This window comes from Phascolarctos cinereus, unplaced genomic scaffold (assembly GCF_003287225.1).
Source record: "Phascolarctos cinereus isolate Bilbo 61053 unplaced genomic scaffold, phaCin_HiC Scaffold_726;HRSCAF=1367, whole genome shotgun sequence".
Classification (NCBI taxonomy): domain Eukaryota; kingdom Metazoa; phylum Chordata; class Mammalia; order Diprotodontia; family Phascolarctidae; genus Phascolarctos; species Phascolarctos cinereus.
In genome coordinates, this window is record NW_027556098.1 from 253,497,497 (window position 1) to 253,510,321 (window position 12,825).

General features: G+C 37.8%; 1 protein-coding gene across 7 annotated transcripts in view; it reads left to right on the forward strand.

Annotated features, from left to right (window-relative positions):
- Positions 1-12,825, forward strand: part of FLT3 (fms related receptor tyrosine kinase 3) — a 73,873-nt gene that overhangs the window by 33,736 nt on the left and 27,312 nt on the right. The window lies entirely within an intron of this gene.

Here is a 12,825-nt window from a genome sequence, read left to right on the forward strand (position 1 = left end):
GCTTCTTACTATGTGCATGATATGGGCAATTCACTTCACCTCTCCTGACCTTTGCTTCCCTCATCGGTAAAATTGTTGAGCTAAATGTTCTTGAGGATCTCAGCCCTATGACCCTTCACACAACTCAGTATCTATCATGCTGCCCTTTGTGTGGGCTGACAATGGTGGTAAACTGCTCTAAATAATTCTATAATAAAATGTCATTTTCACCAGATAAAGTATTTTTCACTCATGTCAAGAGAGCATAGATAAAAATGATGTTAATGTTTTTGATTTATGACTGGGAAACCTGTTTATCTCTCAGAAATTTGGCTCTTCATAAACATGTAAAATGTAGGGGATGTCATGACATTTTTCAAAGCTATCACTAAGCTCTCTCCCTCCTTTTCTGATTCTCAAGCTACCTTTGTATTTGATGTCCAGCCTTGATTTTCTTTTAACATGTTCTGGTAACTTCCTTTTTTTTCCTTGTTTGGGAGGAAAAAAAACATAAAAAAACATATTAATATCATAATTCCAGCTGTTTTGTAGTACTTCAGTTTTCAGTTAAATTATGAAGTAGTGTTTGAAAATTATCTTAACAGTGGTCCAGAGTAACAGCGTCACATACCACGTCACAAGGAAGGGAACTCTATTTAGGTATGGCATTTATAACCACAAGCAATATGCAGTTGACCTCCATGCTGCAACTTCCCTCTTCTTCTTCCCTGAAATATAATCAAGAACTGTGCAAAAAATCTGCACCGGAAATAACTTGGAAAATAACATTAAAAAGACTATCCTCAAGCTCTCTGTATCTCATCTAAACCACAAAAGGAAGGCAGTGTGACCTAGTGGAATGGGAGTCAAGATATTAGAATATGAGGCTTGGTTCTATTCATATCAATCAATCAAAGAGCATTTATCAAGTGCCTACTAAGCGCCAGGCTCTGTGATAGGTGCTAGACATACGAAAGCAGAAAGGAAACAGTCTCTTCCCTCAAGGAGCACATTCTGACTAAGGAAAAAAGGTATACACATATAAATATATACAAAATAAATATAAACTTTTTCAGGACAGAGAGACACTAATACTGAGGGTGAGTGGGAATTAGGAAAGATTTCATACAAAAGGTGATTCTTGAACTAAGTTCTGAAGGAAAATCAGGATTCCAAGAGGCAGAGGTAAGGAGGGAACATGTTCTATACTGGTGCTTCAGCAGCACACTGACTGCGATTTTGGACAAGTCACTTTTCTAGGCCAATTTCCTTCTTTGCAAAAGGAAGGAGTTGAACTAAGGCTCTGCTAAACTTTAACTGTCAATGGAAATTTTAAACAGCTCTATGAAGATTTTCTAATTTCTAGAATTATAGAGTGAGTTCATGTCTTTGTACAGTGCCTGGCACACAAGAGCTACTCAACATAGGCTAAAGAGGGAAGCCTTTTCAGCAAGATGATATTCAGTGTGACTAAGCCATAGAGATGTAATTACATGCTGGCTTCCTAATCTCCTGGGGATGTGCAAAAATCTTTATTCTGGTATCTTATTAGTTCTGTTATCAGAGACTTTTTTTCTCCATTACTCAGTGTAAGAACCATTCTAATCTGATTGAACTTCAATAATGAATCATCTTTAAAATTGCCATTGGTTTTATGATAGTTAAATATCCCATCACTATTTAACTACACCGAAGCTTTCTACAACTTCCTTATCTTCATAGATTCACTTCTCTGATTCTACCAGTTATTTCTTCAGAATATCGCACTGAAGTTAATTAAGCCTGACTGTCCTTTGAAAAATCACTCTGCTTACACTTAATTAAATTATAACTTTCTAGAAGTCCTGGCATTCTGTTCCTAATCAAATAAATGCTTGTTGAATCAATGTGTGATGAATGGTGTTCCAAAGATTTGGCTGTCCATTCTGTTAGTTTATGAAATTTTTGAGGTCTGCACACTTCATTGGGAGCACAAAAGTTAGTTAAGTTCATCTCTGATTTATGACTCAAAACTGTTTAGAATGATGTTACAATTTAATCATTTCTCATGCAAGTATCACTTGGGCCTTGACTAGCCCTCAGATTTTACCGTTACTTCAATGATTTTCATTTCATAGACACCATAGATCTAGATCTGGAAGGGAGTTCAGAGGCATCTAGTCTCATGATTTCCCTTTACAGATGAGGAAGGTGAGGTCCAGGGTTGTAAAGTGATTTGCCTAAGAGGCCATACAGATTCAGTCATTTTTTCAGTTGTGTCCAACTCTTCATGACCCCACTTGGGTTTTTTGTGGCAAAGATACTGGAGTGGTTTATCATTTCCTTCTCCAACTAATTTTATAAATGAGAAAAAAAAAACTGGGCTGAGTGACTTGCCCAGGGTCACACAACTAGTAAATATTTGAGGTCACATTTGAACTCAGGGAGATGAGTCTTACAGATTCCAGGCCTGACACTCTATCTACTCCACCACTTGGTCATATAGATAGTAAGCATCAAAAGTGGGATTTGAACCCAGTTCCTATGAATTGAGAGCCAATACTCTTTCCCCTGTACATTGATGCCTAAATTACTTCTGTCCCTTAAAGCGGACAAACATCCTTTGAATGCTGATAGGTAAAAATCTGTATATTAAGTCCATGGGGCAGACATAAACAGACACAATCTTTCTCTCTGGTAATCACACAACCTCAGAGAACTGAAGAGAGGACAAACATGGAATGAATGATATATAATTACAGGGATATGTTGAAGGTGCATTAGAGACTGTTAGTGGGTCAGAGAGAATTTATTTTTATGGGTTAATACAGAACGGTTTTCTGGAAGAGATGAGCTTTGAGCTACTAGTTAAAGGAGGAAAGAGATATGATATAATGGGGGTTATGAAATACTGGGAGAACCCCAGAAAGAGCTTCCTTGATCATAACCTCTTCTCACTCTGCTGCCATCCCCAGAATCAGCAATCTTAGTCCTTATGCCTTTTCTTTTCTATACTTCTCTCAGTAGTGCATGATCAGCTGTATCCTATTTAGCCATTCACATAGAGTACAGAAAATAACATACTGTGAGGCACCTCAAGCTATAAACTGTGCACTTATAAACAAATTATAAATATATATAGCCAAATCTGGTTTAGGGATTTCCCCTGGTTCTGGAACCTTTTGTCCAGTTTCCAAACTTCTTGGCTTTCTGCTGCCTGGTACCTGTTCAGGTCTTTTGTTTGCTGGCATCTTGAGAAGTCTACTTTCCCTTCTTGTCTCCATATTTTTATTTCTATATTTAAACCAGAGTTAGTTCTCTTTTAGCTCCCCTGAACACTGACCAAGCATTTAAGCTTCTTTTCTTTCTCTGTGGATTTCTACTCTCTTTGTCTAGGCTTTTAGTCTCTCCCAAGTTCTGAGCCACTAGACCACAGCTTGTTAGCCTTATAATTCTCTTTCTCAGCTTGTTTCCTCTAGTTAATTCCATCCATTCTCTGTCCTTTCTTTCTGATTGATCCTTTACCCCTTCGCCAGCCTATTTTTATAATTTCCTCAGTTTATACTTTTATGTCCAAAGACCCCATCATTTATGTAAAATAAGACACTTTCTGCTTATTGCAAAAAAAAAATGAGTAAGGATGTGAGGCACTACGTAAGACTGGGGAAAGGAATACACTCATAATAATAGGCTAGAAGAGGAAGGTTAGTTTAAACATGAGGAACAATTTAGGTAAAGGCTTTGAAACTGGAATGTGAGAAGCCATGAGGAGACCACAAAATGTCTTGTTAGGTTAGAAAAGAAAGTTTATTTAAATTTTTTTCTAGTGCTGATTCTTTTCTCATTTTTGATTCCAAATGTTTGAGCCAAAGGGTCTACATAATTTCTTTGTAAGATTATTACGAATTAAACCCTCTTCTCTGGTTACCATTTAATATGTACAAAGTAAATTGTTTCTCCACTGTCTTTGCTTCCTAGGGACTTTTCTAACATATCTTATTTTAAAATGTTGTCTGGTTTCCCACACTTCCTGGTCCTTCTTAAAGGTCTTTATTTAAGGAGGACCGTGTCCTTCTTAAATTGTGGATATTAGAAATGGATATAGTTTTACTAATGGTCTACTTAATGCTTCAATACTGTGACCTTGTCAGTGTGGCTTCTTCTCCCAACAGTACAGACTGTAACTCATACCTTCTTAATGTGAGACTTTTGTCATTCCTACCTGTAAATGCTTCATAAACATCTATTTTTCAATATCTATCTGACATACTATACTACTCCTATAGGTCTTTCATGATTTCAGGAGTATAAGTGCCACATTTAGTTATCCATCCTTCACTCTCACTATATGAACAACACACCTATTATACATTTTCTTATCATACATTTCTGGGATCAGATAAAAACTTTTGATTTATAGATTAAAGTACCACCTTAAGGACTCTCTTCTAAAAAGATGTCTCCCATGCATATATCAAAACTATGTAGGAATCCTTAAAGGATGTAACACAGATAACTTTGCTCAGTGCCTTCCTTGATCTTTCACATCAATTGAAGTGCAACAGGAGAATATATCAAAGGTATTTGCTGATATCAGGGAAGAAATCCAACATAGGGGGATTCCTTATGGAGATGATCTCCTGATGCTTTTACCTATGGATGATTTTGTAGGCCTGACATCAAGTTTCACTACATTGTAGAGCCTCCTGGGTAAGATCCATACCTACCCAAAGGAGTTTAATGTCACAATCGATAAAAGAAAAACCAAGTGGATGAAGATTGCCTATTGTCTGTATTATGACATGCAGTTAGATGGACACTGTATAAGACTCATCTTTTAGAATATAGTCATTGCAAATGGTTGATGAGTTGGGCTAAGCAGTAAAAGTACTAAGCAGGAAAAGTGTATTAAGCAGGGCTGTATTGCCTTTAGAAAATTGCATGTCTCTTTAATGACTTCAGACTTCTCCCTGAACAGAAGTCCATCTTTTTAATATTATTATTCTATCATTGCTACATGTCATGGACCATTATAGTTTCTGAAAAATGAAAAGTGAATACTACTCAGGGAGCAATGGAGAGTCACATGGTAAGTTTGAATAGGCTGCAAAATGTAACAGATAAGAAACTACAAAGAGCTAGAGAAAGGGGTATCATCAAGGAAATCTATAATAGAAAAAGAATATGGGCTGGTCACATGGTGAGAATGAGAGATGGAGAGTGAGTGTGCTATAGTGGTATCTTCTAAATGTCAGGATAAATCAAAGGAGGTTATGAGCACATTGGGGCATCACTTGTGGTGAACTTAGGGGACAACATGGACAAAGTCATATAGGATGAGCGAGTATATACAAGTTGTAGCTGGTAGCATTGCTGAAATCTCATCCACATTGATGAGATCAGGGATCCATTTGAGCATTGTTTATGCCGCTTCTTGTGTGTCAAGTCATGTCTGCAGTGTCAAGTAATGTGCTGCAGCCTATCTATGGCCATTATATGCCTCTCTATCCTGCCCCTTTGGGTCACCCTTAATTTTAATTCTTTATTGATTGTGGTTCTCCATCACCAGGAGAATATTGGTATTAAAAAGTTGGGTTTTGATGTAAGGGAACTCCTTGAGACTGTATGGTTTCCCAACTTCTTAATCCATCCAGCTCTCTTCCTTTTACTTAATTCTGGATACAGATCATTGTCCAACTGTAATGTCTGTCCAGATACACATACAAACTACTAGATGGCATAATAGACAAAAGAAGTTAGGAAAACCAGAATTCAAATTCTGCCCCGGATACTTATTATTTGTGTGACACTGGGCAAAAATGACTTAAATTTTCCTTACTTCATTTTTCTCATATTTAAAAATGGGATAATGATAGTACCTATTTTACAGGGTTGTTGGGAAGATTAAGTGAAATAGTATGTGTAAAGTACCTTATAAACCTTAAAGCATCAAAAGTTACATTATAATTATGATATATAGTGGTTGACTCAGTAGTTTTTCCACTCATCTTCATATTATAATCTAGCCAGTGACAATTCTTCACTTACTTGTTTTTCTTTTTTTCTATATGGATTGTCAGGCCAAATCTTTTTGAGTGGCTGTGGATCTCCCTAAAAAGACTCTGTATTGTTCAGGGGCTTGATGTAATTAGCATAATATCACCTGCAGGGAGGAACATCTGGAGGACCTCACCAGTGATAAAGAATCTGTCTTCCATTTGAGCTGGATATCCTCCATGATAGTGACAAACATCTTTGTTGAGCTTGTTTCCTTGTTTTGTACATCATTTAACATTGATAATTAGAGAACCATTGGATAAAGTTTTCTCCTGTTGCATTTGTTAAGAATCTCAGGTGATCTTAAGATCTGCCCAGGAGATGACTGGCTGAAGGAGAACTTTTAAGACTTTGGTTTGCTCAACTGAGTAAAACCTTTTTAAAAAATAATCAATGATCATTAAATTCAGTGAGATCTTATATCTCTGCCCTTTGCATTTAATTATATCACCATGAAAATATAGTCTACTATAGAAAATTACTTGTGAAAACCTGCTAGTTCCCTTTTCATGTTTTCATCAAGGTTAACCCTTGATATATATGTAACTCATTCTCATAAAGATTTGTTGTAATGAGAAAGTAGGCATATGGGTCAGTAATTACTGATGTCCTTTTCATTGCCCCCTTTTTGGTAACAATACCATACGGAATGTTAAAAAATCATTTGTGAGGATTTGAAAGTTTTCTCTAACAATGCAAATCATGACCTATCCATATCTGCCCTTCTTAAGTGACTTATCCATGTCCTCCTATAAGTTCACTGATAAGGTGTCCATGGGAGGGGAAGAAGGATGGGATATATTGAGAAATGTAGGTGATATAAAGTCACCCTACCAAACTCTTTTTATGAGACAAGTAGACTGAATGCCTAAACCAGAGAGCAAAGAAAGAGAACTATAGACCAACATCACTACTTGATGCAAAAATAAATAAATAAATTCTAAAAAAGGTTTGGAGTCAGGAGACAGAATACCAAGTTTAGGGAACAGTTAGTAGGGCAGTTCAGCTGGAACATAGAGTATGTAAAGGGAAATAGTGTGCATTAAGCCTTGAGAGACAAGCTGGAACTAATCTAGTCTAAATCTTGTAACTATGGATAAGATTTTTATCCTGAGAATGACCTCAGTTTCCAGAAGAGCATGTTTTTGCTCTGTCATATGCTGGTATAGAAAATAAACTTAAGAGGAAAAATTCCAATTCAGCAATATTTAAAAGAGAGACCACTTTTGCCCACTATTGTGATATTCTTACTGCACTTAGTTACATCACAGTTGGTAAAGAATTCTAAAGTGGCTTTGCAACGTCAAATGATTTCTGGACTTAACCATGAGCCAACAAACGATGCCACCAAGAGGTTTGGGATTCCCAAACCCAGGTCTTTTCTGATGTGGGAGAAAAGAACCACAGACACAAAAGTCCACCTCTTTGGCCATTAAGAACTAAATGTGGTACTTTTGTATGGTGCATGACATGTTTGTCTAACCAATTTTCAGTTGTAGCTCTGCAAATCTCCCTCCTTAGAGACAGGGTAAAGAATATTTGCATCTGTTGAGCAAAATACAGCATGAGGTCACAGGAAAGTATCATCTTCACCCTAGTAGCTCTGTCTGACCCAGAAGAGAAACTTAAACAGCTCAAGTCAACTACATTCAATTAGTCTCTCTGAATCAGGAGGCTGATAGAGATAGAATCACTCCCTGGCTTCCTGATCATATGTCTTTTGGTTCTATGTAGAACTGCCTGCAAACTTAGCTCTTAGTTCTCCTATTTCAGAAGCTCTCCGCTCCCCCAATGCCCTCTTTATTATTCTTTCAATTCTGATGGGACTTCGATAATTCCTTGCTCTTTGAATAGGTCATTCATTGCTTTATGCTAAAATTACCTTGTGAGCTACCCAAAAAACTCCCAGCCCTCTCCCAACAATTCTCTAAGTCACCAAAGGGAAAGTGAAAATGACCTGTGTTTTGACCATAGAAAGGAGAAAACCCTTTCATAGCTGGAACAAGAATACATTTTCTTAGTCACAAAGCTATTCTTTTACCTTCAACTCAAATTTCCTGATCTCATGCCTACTGACAGATGGCCAGTTTTAGGAAAAACCCCAGGGGAAAATTGAGGCTTTGAAAATACCAATAGCCTAATTGGTTGGTCCCCTTGAAAATTCCAAGGGAGATTCAGGAAGCCAAGAGTCATCTTGTGCTAGGCTCACTCATGATAAAAGGTAGAGGCATGGTTTGGGGGATGAGAGGGAACAGGACAGCAAAATGTCTCATGTGATTTCACCGTGTACAGAGGTTTGTTAGATTATTTTTCTTGCCAAGGAAAAGTGGAAGGAAAGTCTCCTTGATACAGAATTACACCTCTGGTGTCATACTACATACCACTAAGGCTGGGGTGGCAGTTTTGATATGGTATAAGCATTACCCTGACAGAGCCCCCTTGCAAAGAAAGGGGTGAGGCAAGAGAATAGGGCACTTTAGAGTAGCATGGAAGAGAATCATGGTAAATTTGGCCCTTTCCTAGGGGCCCCAGCAATGTAGAACAAATGCCCGAAAGGAGAATCCAAACCAGAAACTGATTTAATTTGATTTTCTCCTTAATATCCTTTGTGTGTTCATTCAATTCCATTCGACTAATATTTATAAAGCACCTAATTTGTATGGAGCACTATGCTGTATCATAGAGGAAATGCACACTTTAGATAATAACTCACACTGCCTTGCACATGATAGGAACTTAAAATGCTTATTGGATTGGATTTTTATATCAATACGCATTTCATAAATTTTATAAATCCCTTTCTTCAGGATCATCTGTTGAGGTATATGCAATATATGGAGTATTATCTCTATTTTACACATGAGGAAATTGATACTCAGAAGATTTAAATGACTTGCTCAGGGTCCCTCAGCTAGTAAGTGACAGATTCAGGATTTGAATCTGAGTTGAATCTCGACTCTACATCTAGTGATTTTTCCACTATACTGGAGTGATTCTAAGGCACAAGCTCTGCCCTCACGGAGCTTAGACTCTTCCAATGTGGATAATTACAATACAATCTAACATAAAAGTACACAAGAAAGGTGTGAGTAAAGTAAAGCTGAATGGGGAAATAACATAGATCCCAGTCGATAACATCTAAGGGGATCAGATAAAGTATTTCCATCTTAGTGTCCGTAAATCCTCTTATTCTACTTCACAGATATTAGAGAAGAATTGACCAAACGCTTTACAAAACAACCAACTTTCACTTTTGAGGACACGTGTAGAGCTGAAGAGATGCTTGGAGGTTGAAAAAGGCTCGAAACTTGTCTATACTTGAGGCAGGGGTACCCTGCCTTTAAGAAAAACAAATATGTAAAAATCTGAGCTAATGAAGCAGAAAATTCAGGCCAACTGTTCTAGTGGTAAATGGATTCTTTATATAAAAGGAGGACATTTCAAGTAGGATTGAATTTTTAAAATGATCATTTATGTGCAACTTTTCAGGTGCACATCTATTGCATAAAATAATGTCTGCTCTCAAATAAGAGGGTAAAAGAGACTGATTGATGATGATGAATGTCCCCCCTCCAGCTCTAAATGACTAAATTTGTAAGCTTAGAAGCCCATTAACCTGTCTACCTTGCTTGATCATTATTTTCCTATTTACTGGGTAGATCTATCTGGCCTAACTGAGCATATTATTAACTAATTTTAAGTATTAATCAACATTTTAAAATCTAACCTTGGATTTCTTTAGCCTATTTTATTTATTCATTTATTTATTTGCTTTTTTTTTGGTGAGGCAATCGGGGTTAAGTGACTTGCCCAGGGTTACATAGCTAGTAAGTGTCAAGTATCTGAGGTTGGATTTGAACTGAGGTCCTCCTGACTCCAAGGCTGGAGCTCTATTCACTTCTTTAGTCTATTTTAAAGAGAAACTATTTTTCTACTATATTTCTTTGGTTATCAGTCAGCCAGATCTGTTCTAATGTCAAAGAAGCTTAGCGTCAAAAGTCTTTTATTTCTTACTCGCAATTTTTCAGAGAAAAAAAAATATTAATTTCCTTTTTTTTTTTATCATTACCCCTGAACTCTCAAAACACCTTTCCATCTAATTGGGTTTTAGTCTTAACACTCCACAACTAGCAAGTGGTGTGACCTTGGCTAAGTCTCTTTAACTTCTTTGTCTTACGGATGTTTCCTCAGCTACAAAATGGAAATAATAATACTTATATTAACTATGTTATATCCTTATTGTGAGGAAATCTCTTTGTAAACCTTAACATATTACATAAATGTAACCCATCTTTATTACATAACTGAAATACAGTTTTATTATTATCTATCCACTCCTCACCTGTCCCTTTTTGTGAAAGTTAACTATTTACCTGTGCCCCACAATTTTCTCAAGCTCCATGTTTCTTAGAGTTCTAGCCTAAGGGGAAGACCTTTGGCTAGACAATCTTGTTCCAACCTGTGCTACAGGCATGAGGCAGCATAACTTTCTAATGGTCTGTATAAGACCTCAGGGTGGTCTTTTCCCAATCAAGACTTCACCTTCACGACCCTCTTTACCAACTCTCCCATCCAACTGATTAATATTTGATCTACAATACATTTGGGAGGCCTGAGTTGCTAGAAAAATTGTTTGGTATAAGATTACAAATTAACCAACCTAATGACTTCCCAGCTTCCTCTAAATTTGGCTTAACGACCACTATCTATGCTTAAATAATTCTATCCTTAATCTGCCTAGCAGAAGGAATCCTGGTGGGTGGGTGATAAATTTGTTGCTGCTTAATATCAAAGCATGAAGTCTAGTAATGCCATACGTATATGAATATAGAGACAGAGACAGATACTGATTTTTTTTTGTCTCAACCTTATGGTTTTACTGATATAGGGAACTCCAGTTAGAAAACTCCCTCTAACAATGCAGATCTGCAACTTACAGTCTTGCTAGATGGTGCAGTGGATAGAGCACTGGTTCTGGAGTCAAGAGGTGCTGAGTTCAAATCCAGTCTCAGACACTGTGTGACCCTGGGCAAGTCACTTAACCCCATTGCCTAATCAAAAAAAAAAAAGGAAAAAAAGAAAAGTCGCTTAACCCCAATGCCTCAACAACAACAAAAAAGAGATGTTAGGTGTGGGCTCGTAGTTAGGCTTAGGGTTATAGTCAGTGTTCTGATGCTGAGGCTGATGCCTAATCCACTAGGTCATGTCTCCTTTTACAAATATCTAATGATAGAAATTCATTTCTGTGTTGTTGATCTTTTTGAGGTTAGAAAATGTTTTAGTTGTATTCTTTTTACTACTTGTTTTAGTTTCTATGTTGTTGTTCAGTCATTTTCAATCATGTCCAACCTTGATCCCACTTGGAGTTTTCTTGGTAGAGATACTGGAGTAGTTTGCCATTTGCTTCTCCAGCTCATTTTATAGACAAGCAAACAAGGTTAAGTGACTTACCCAAAGTGTCACAACTAGTAAGTGTCTGAGGCCAGATTTGGACTCAAGAAGATGAGTCTTCCTGGCTCTAGGTCCAGCACTCTCCCCACTGGGCCACCTAGCTGCCTCATTTTATTTTCTTAGTATGCATTTTTCACCCTTGTAGCAATGCTGTAAAACTATTCATCCAAGTCCCACTTGCACTTGCAGCAGATATAAATTCTGAGGGTCTTTATCCCAGCTTATACTCACACTGATAAGTCAGGTTCCCTGGAGTAAGGCTGGCTGCCTCTCCCCCATCAGGGCTCTAGGAGTACCACTGAGGGGTGGTGGGATCTGTTTCTAGTACTATTGGCTCAAAAGCTTCCACTGTTGTACTTCCCATCATCCATGTTGGTTGATATCCATCACTCATGAACTTCCCCTTATGTATGGTGTAGCTTTACTGCAGGGCTTTTTGTAGAGCTAGGAATCTTCATTTTGTCTCCATTGCTGGTCCCCAGTGCAGCCCCTGTGGTTAGTTGATATGGGGATGCTGCTAGTACACCAAGGGGAAGTCTTCCAGACCTCAGAAATTCAAAAGGTCCTCTTTTACTAAAGTGAGGGAGGTAGGAGACAAAGACCAAGACTGGGCTTCTTCTTCTCTCCTCCTTCCCAACCATCTTTTCTCAGGGATTTACCTGGAACTCTCTTTCCTCTCCACTTGCTTAAATTTCAAGAGTCCTGAACTAGTTCCCAGCCTCTCTGAATGGGGTACAGAGGGTGTTTACCCAGTTTCCGCAGCCTCTTGTGCATCATCACCTCAGGTGATTGAGAGTTTTTTTCATGCTTAGCCTGAAACCTATTTTTGAATGATTGATTGTAATGTGGTCTTGCCTGGTGAAGGTACTTTATCACTAAAAAAAAGAAAATAAGCTGGGATTACTTGATTCAGTTAATCAACCTCCACCCCTATGCTCTTACAGCATTCCAACACTCTAGAGTTTCTGAATTTCTGGGTGGTCAAGCTGCATTGTAATCTCAAGAGAACAGCCAAGAATCAGAGAAGAAAGGTCAAGAGCCATCCTTTTCTCCTAGGTAACCTCTACATTGGAAACGGGGCTGAACTGGAAGCAGATTACTCATGGAGTCTATAGAATCCTCAAATCTCTCCAGGCCATCCTCTCAATTCTGAGTTCCCATGAGAGATGGGAAGGAGGCATTTTGCCTCTTGAGATCTCATGGCATGCTCAGGATGTGTCTGTCACTATGTGTGTAACTATGAGGGAAAGTGGCAAGCAGTGAAGTTTCCCATTGAAGACCCATATACACACTTACTGTGGTAGGAAAACTATCTACTATGTAAGCTAGACTAGTTTTTCCCTTGAAAGTATTGAAACT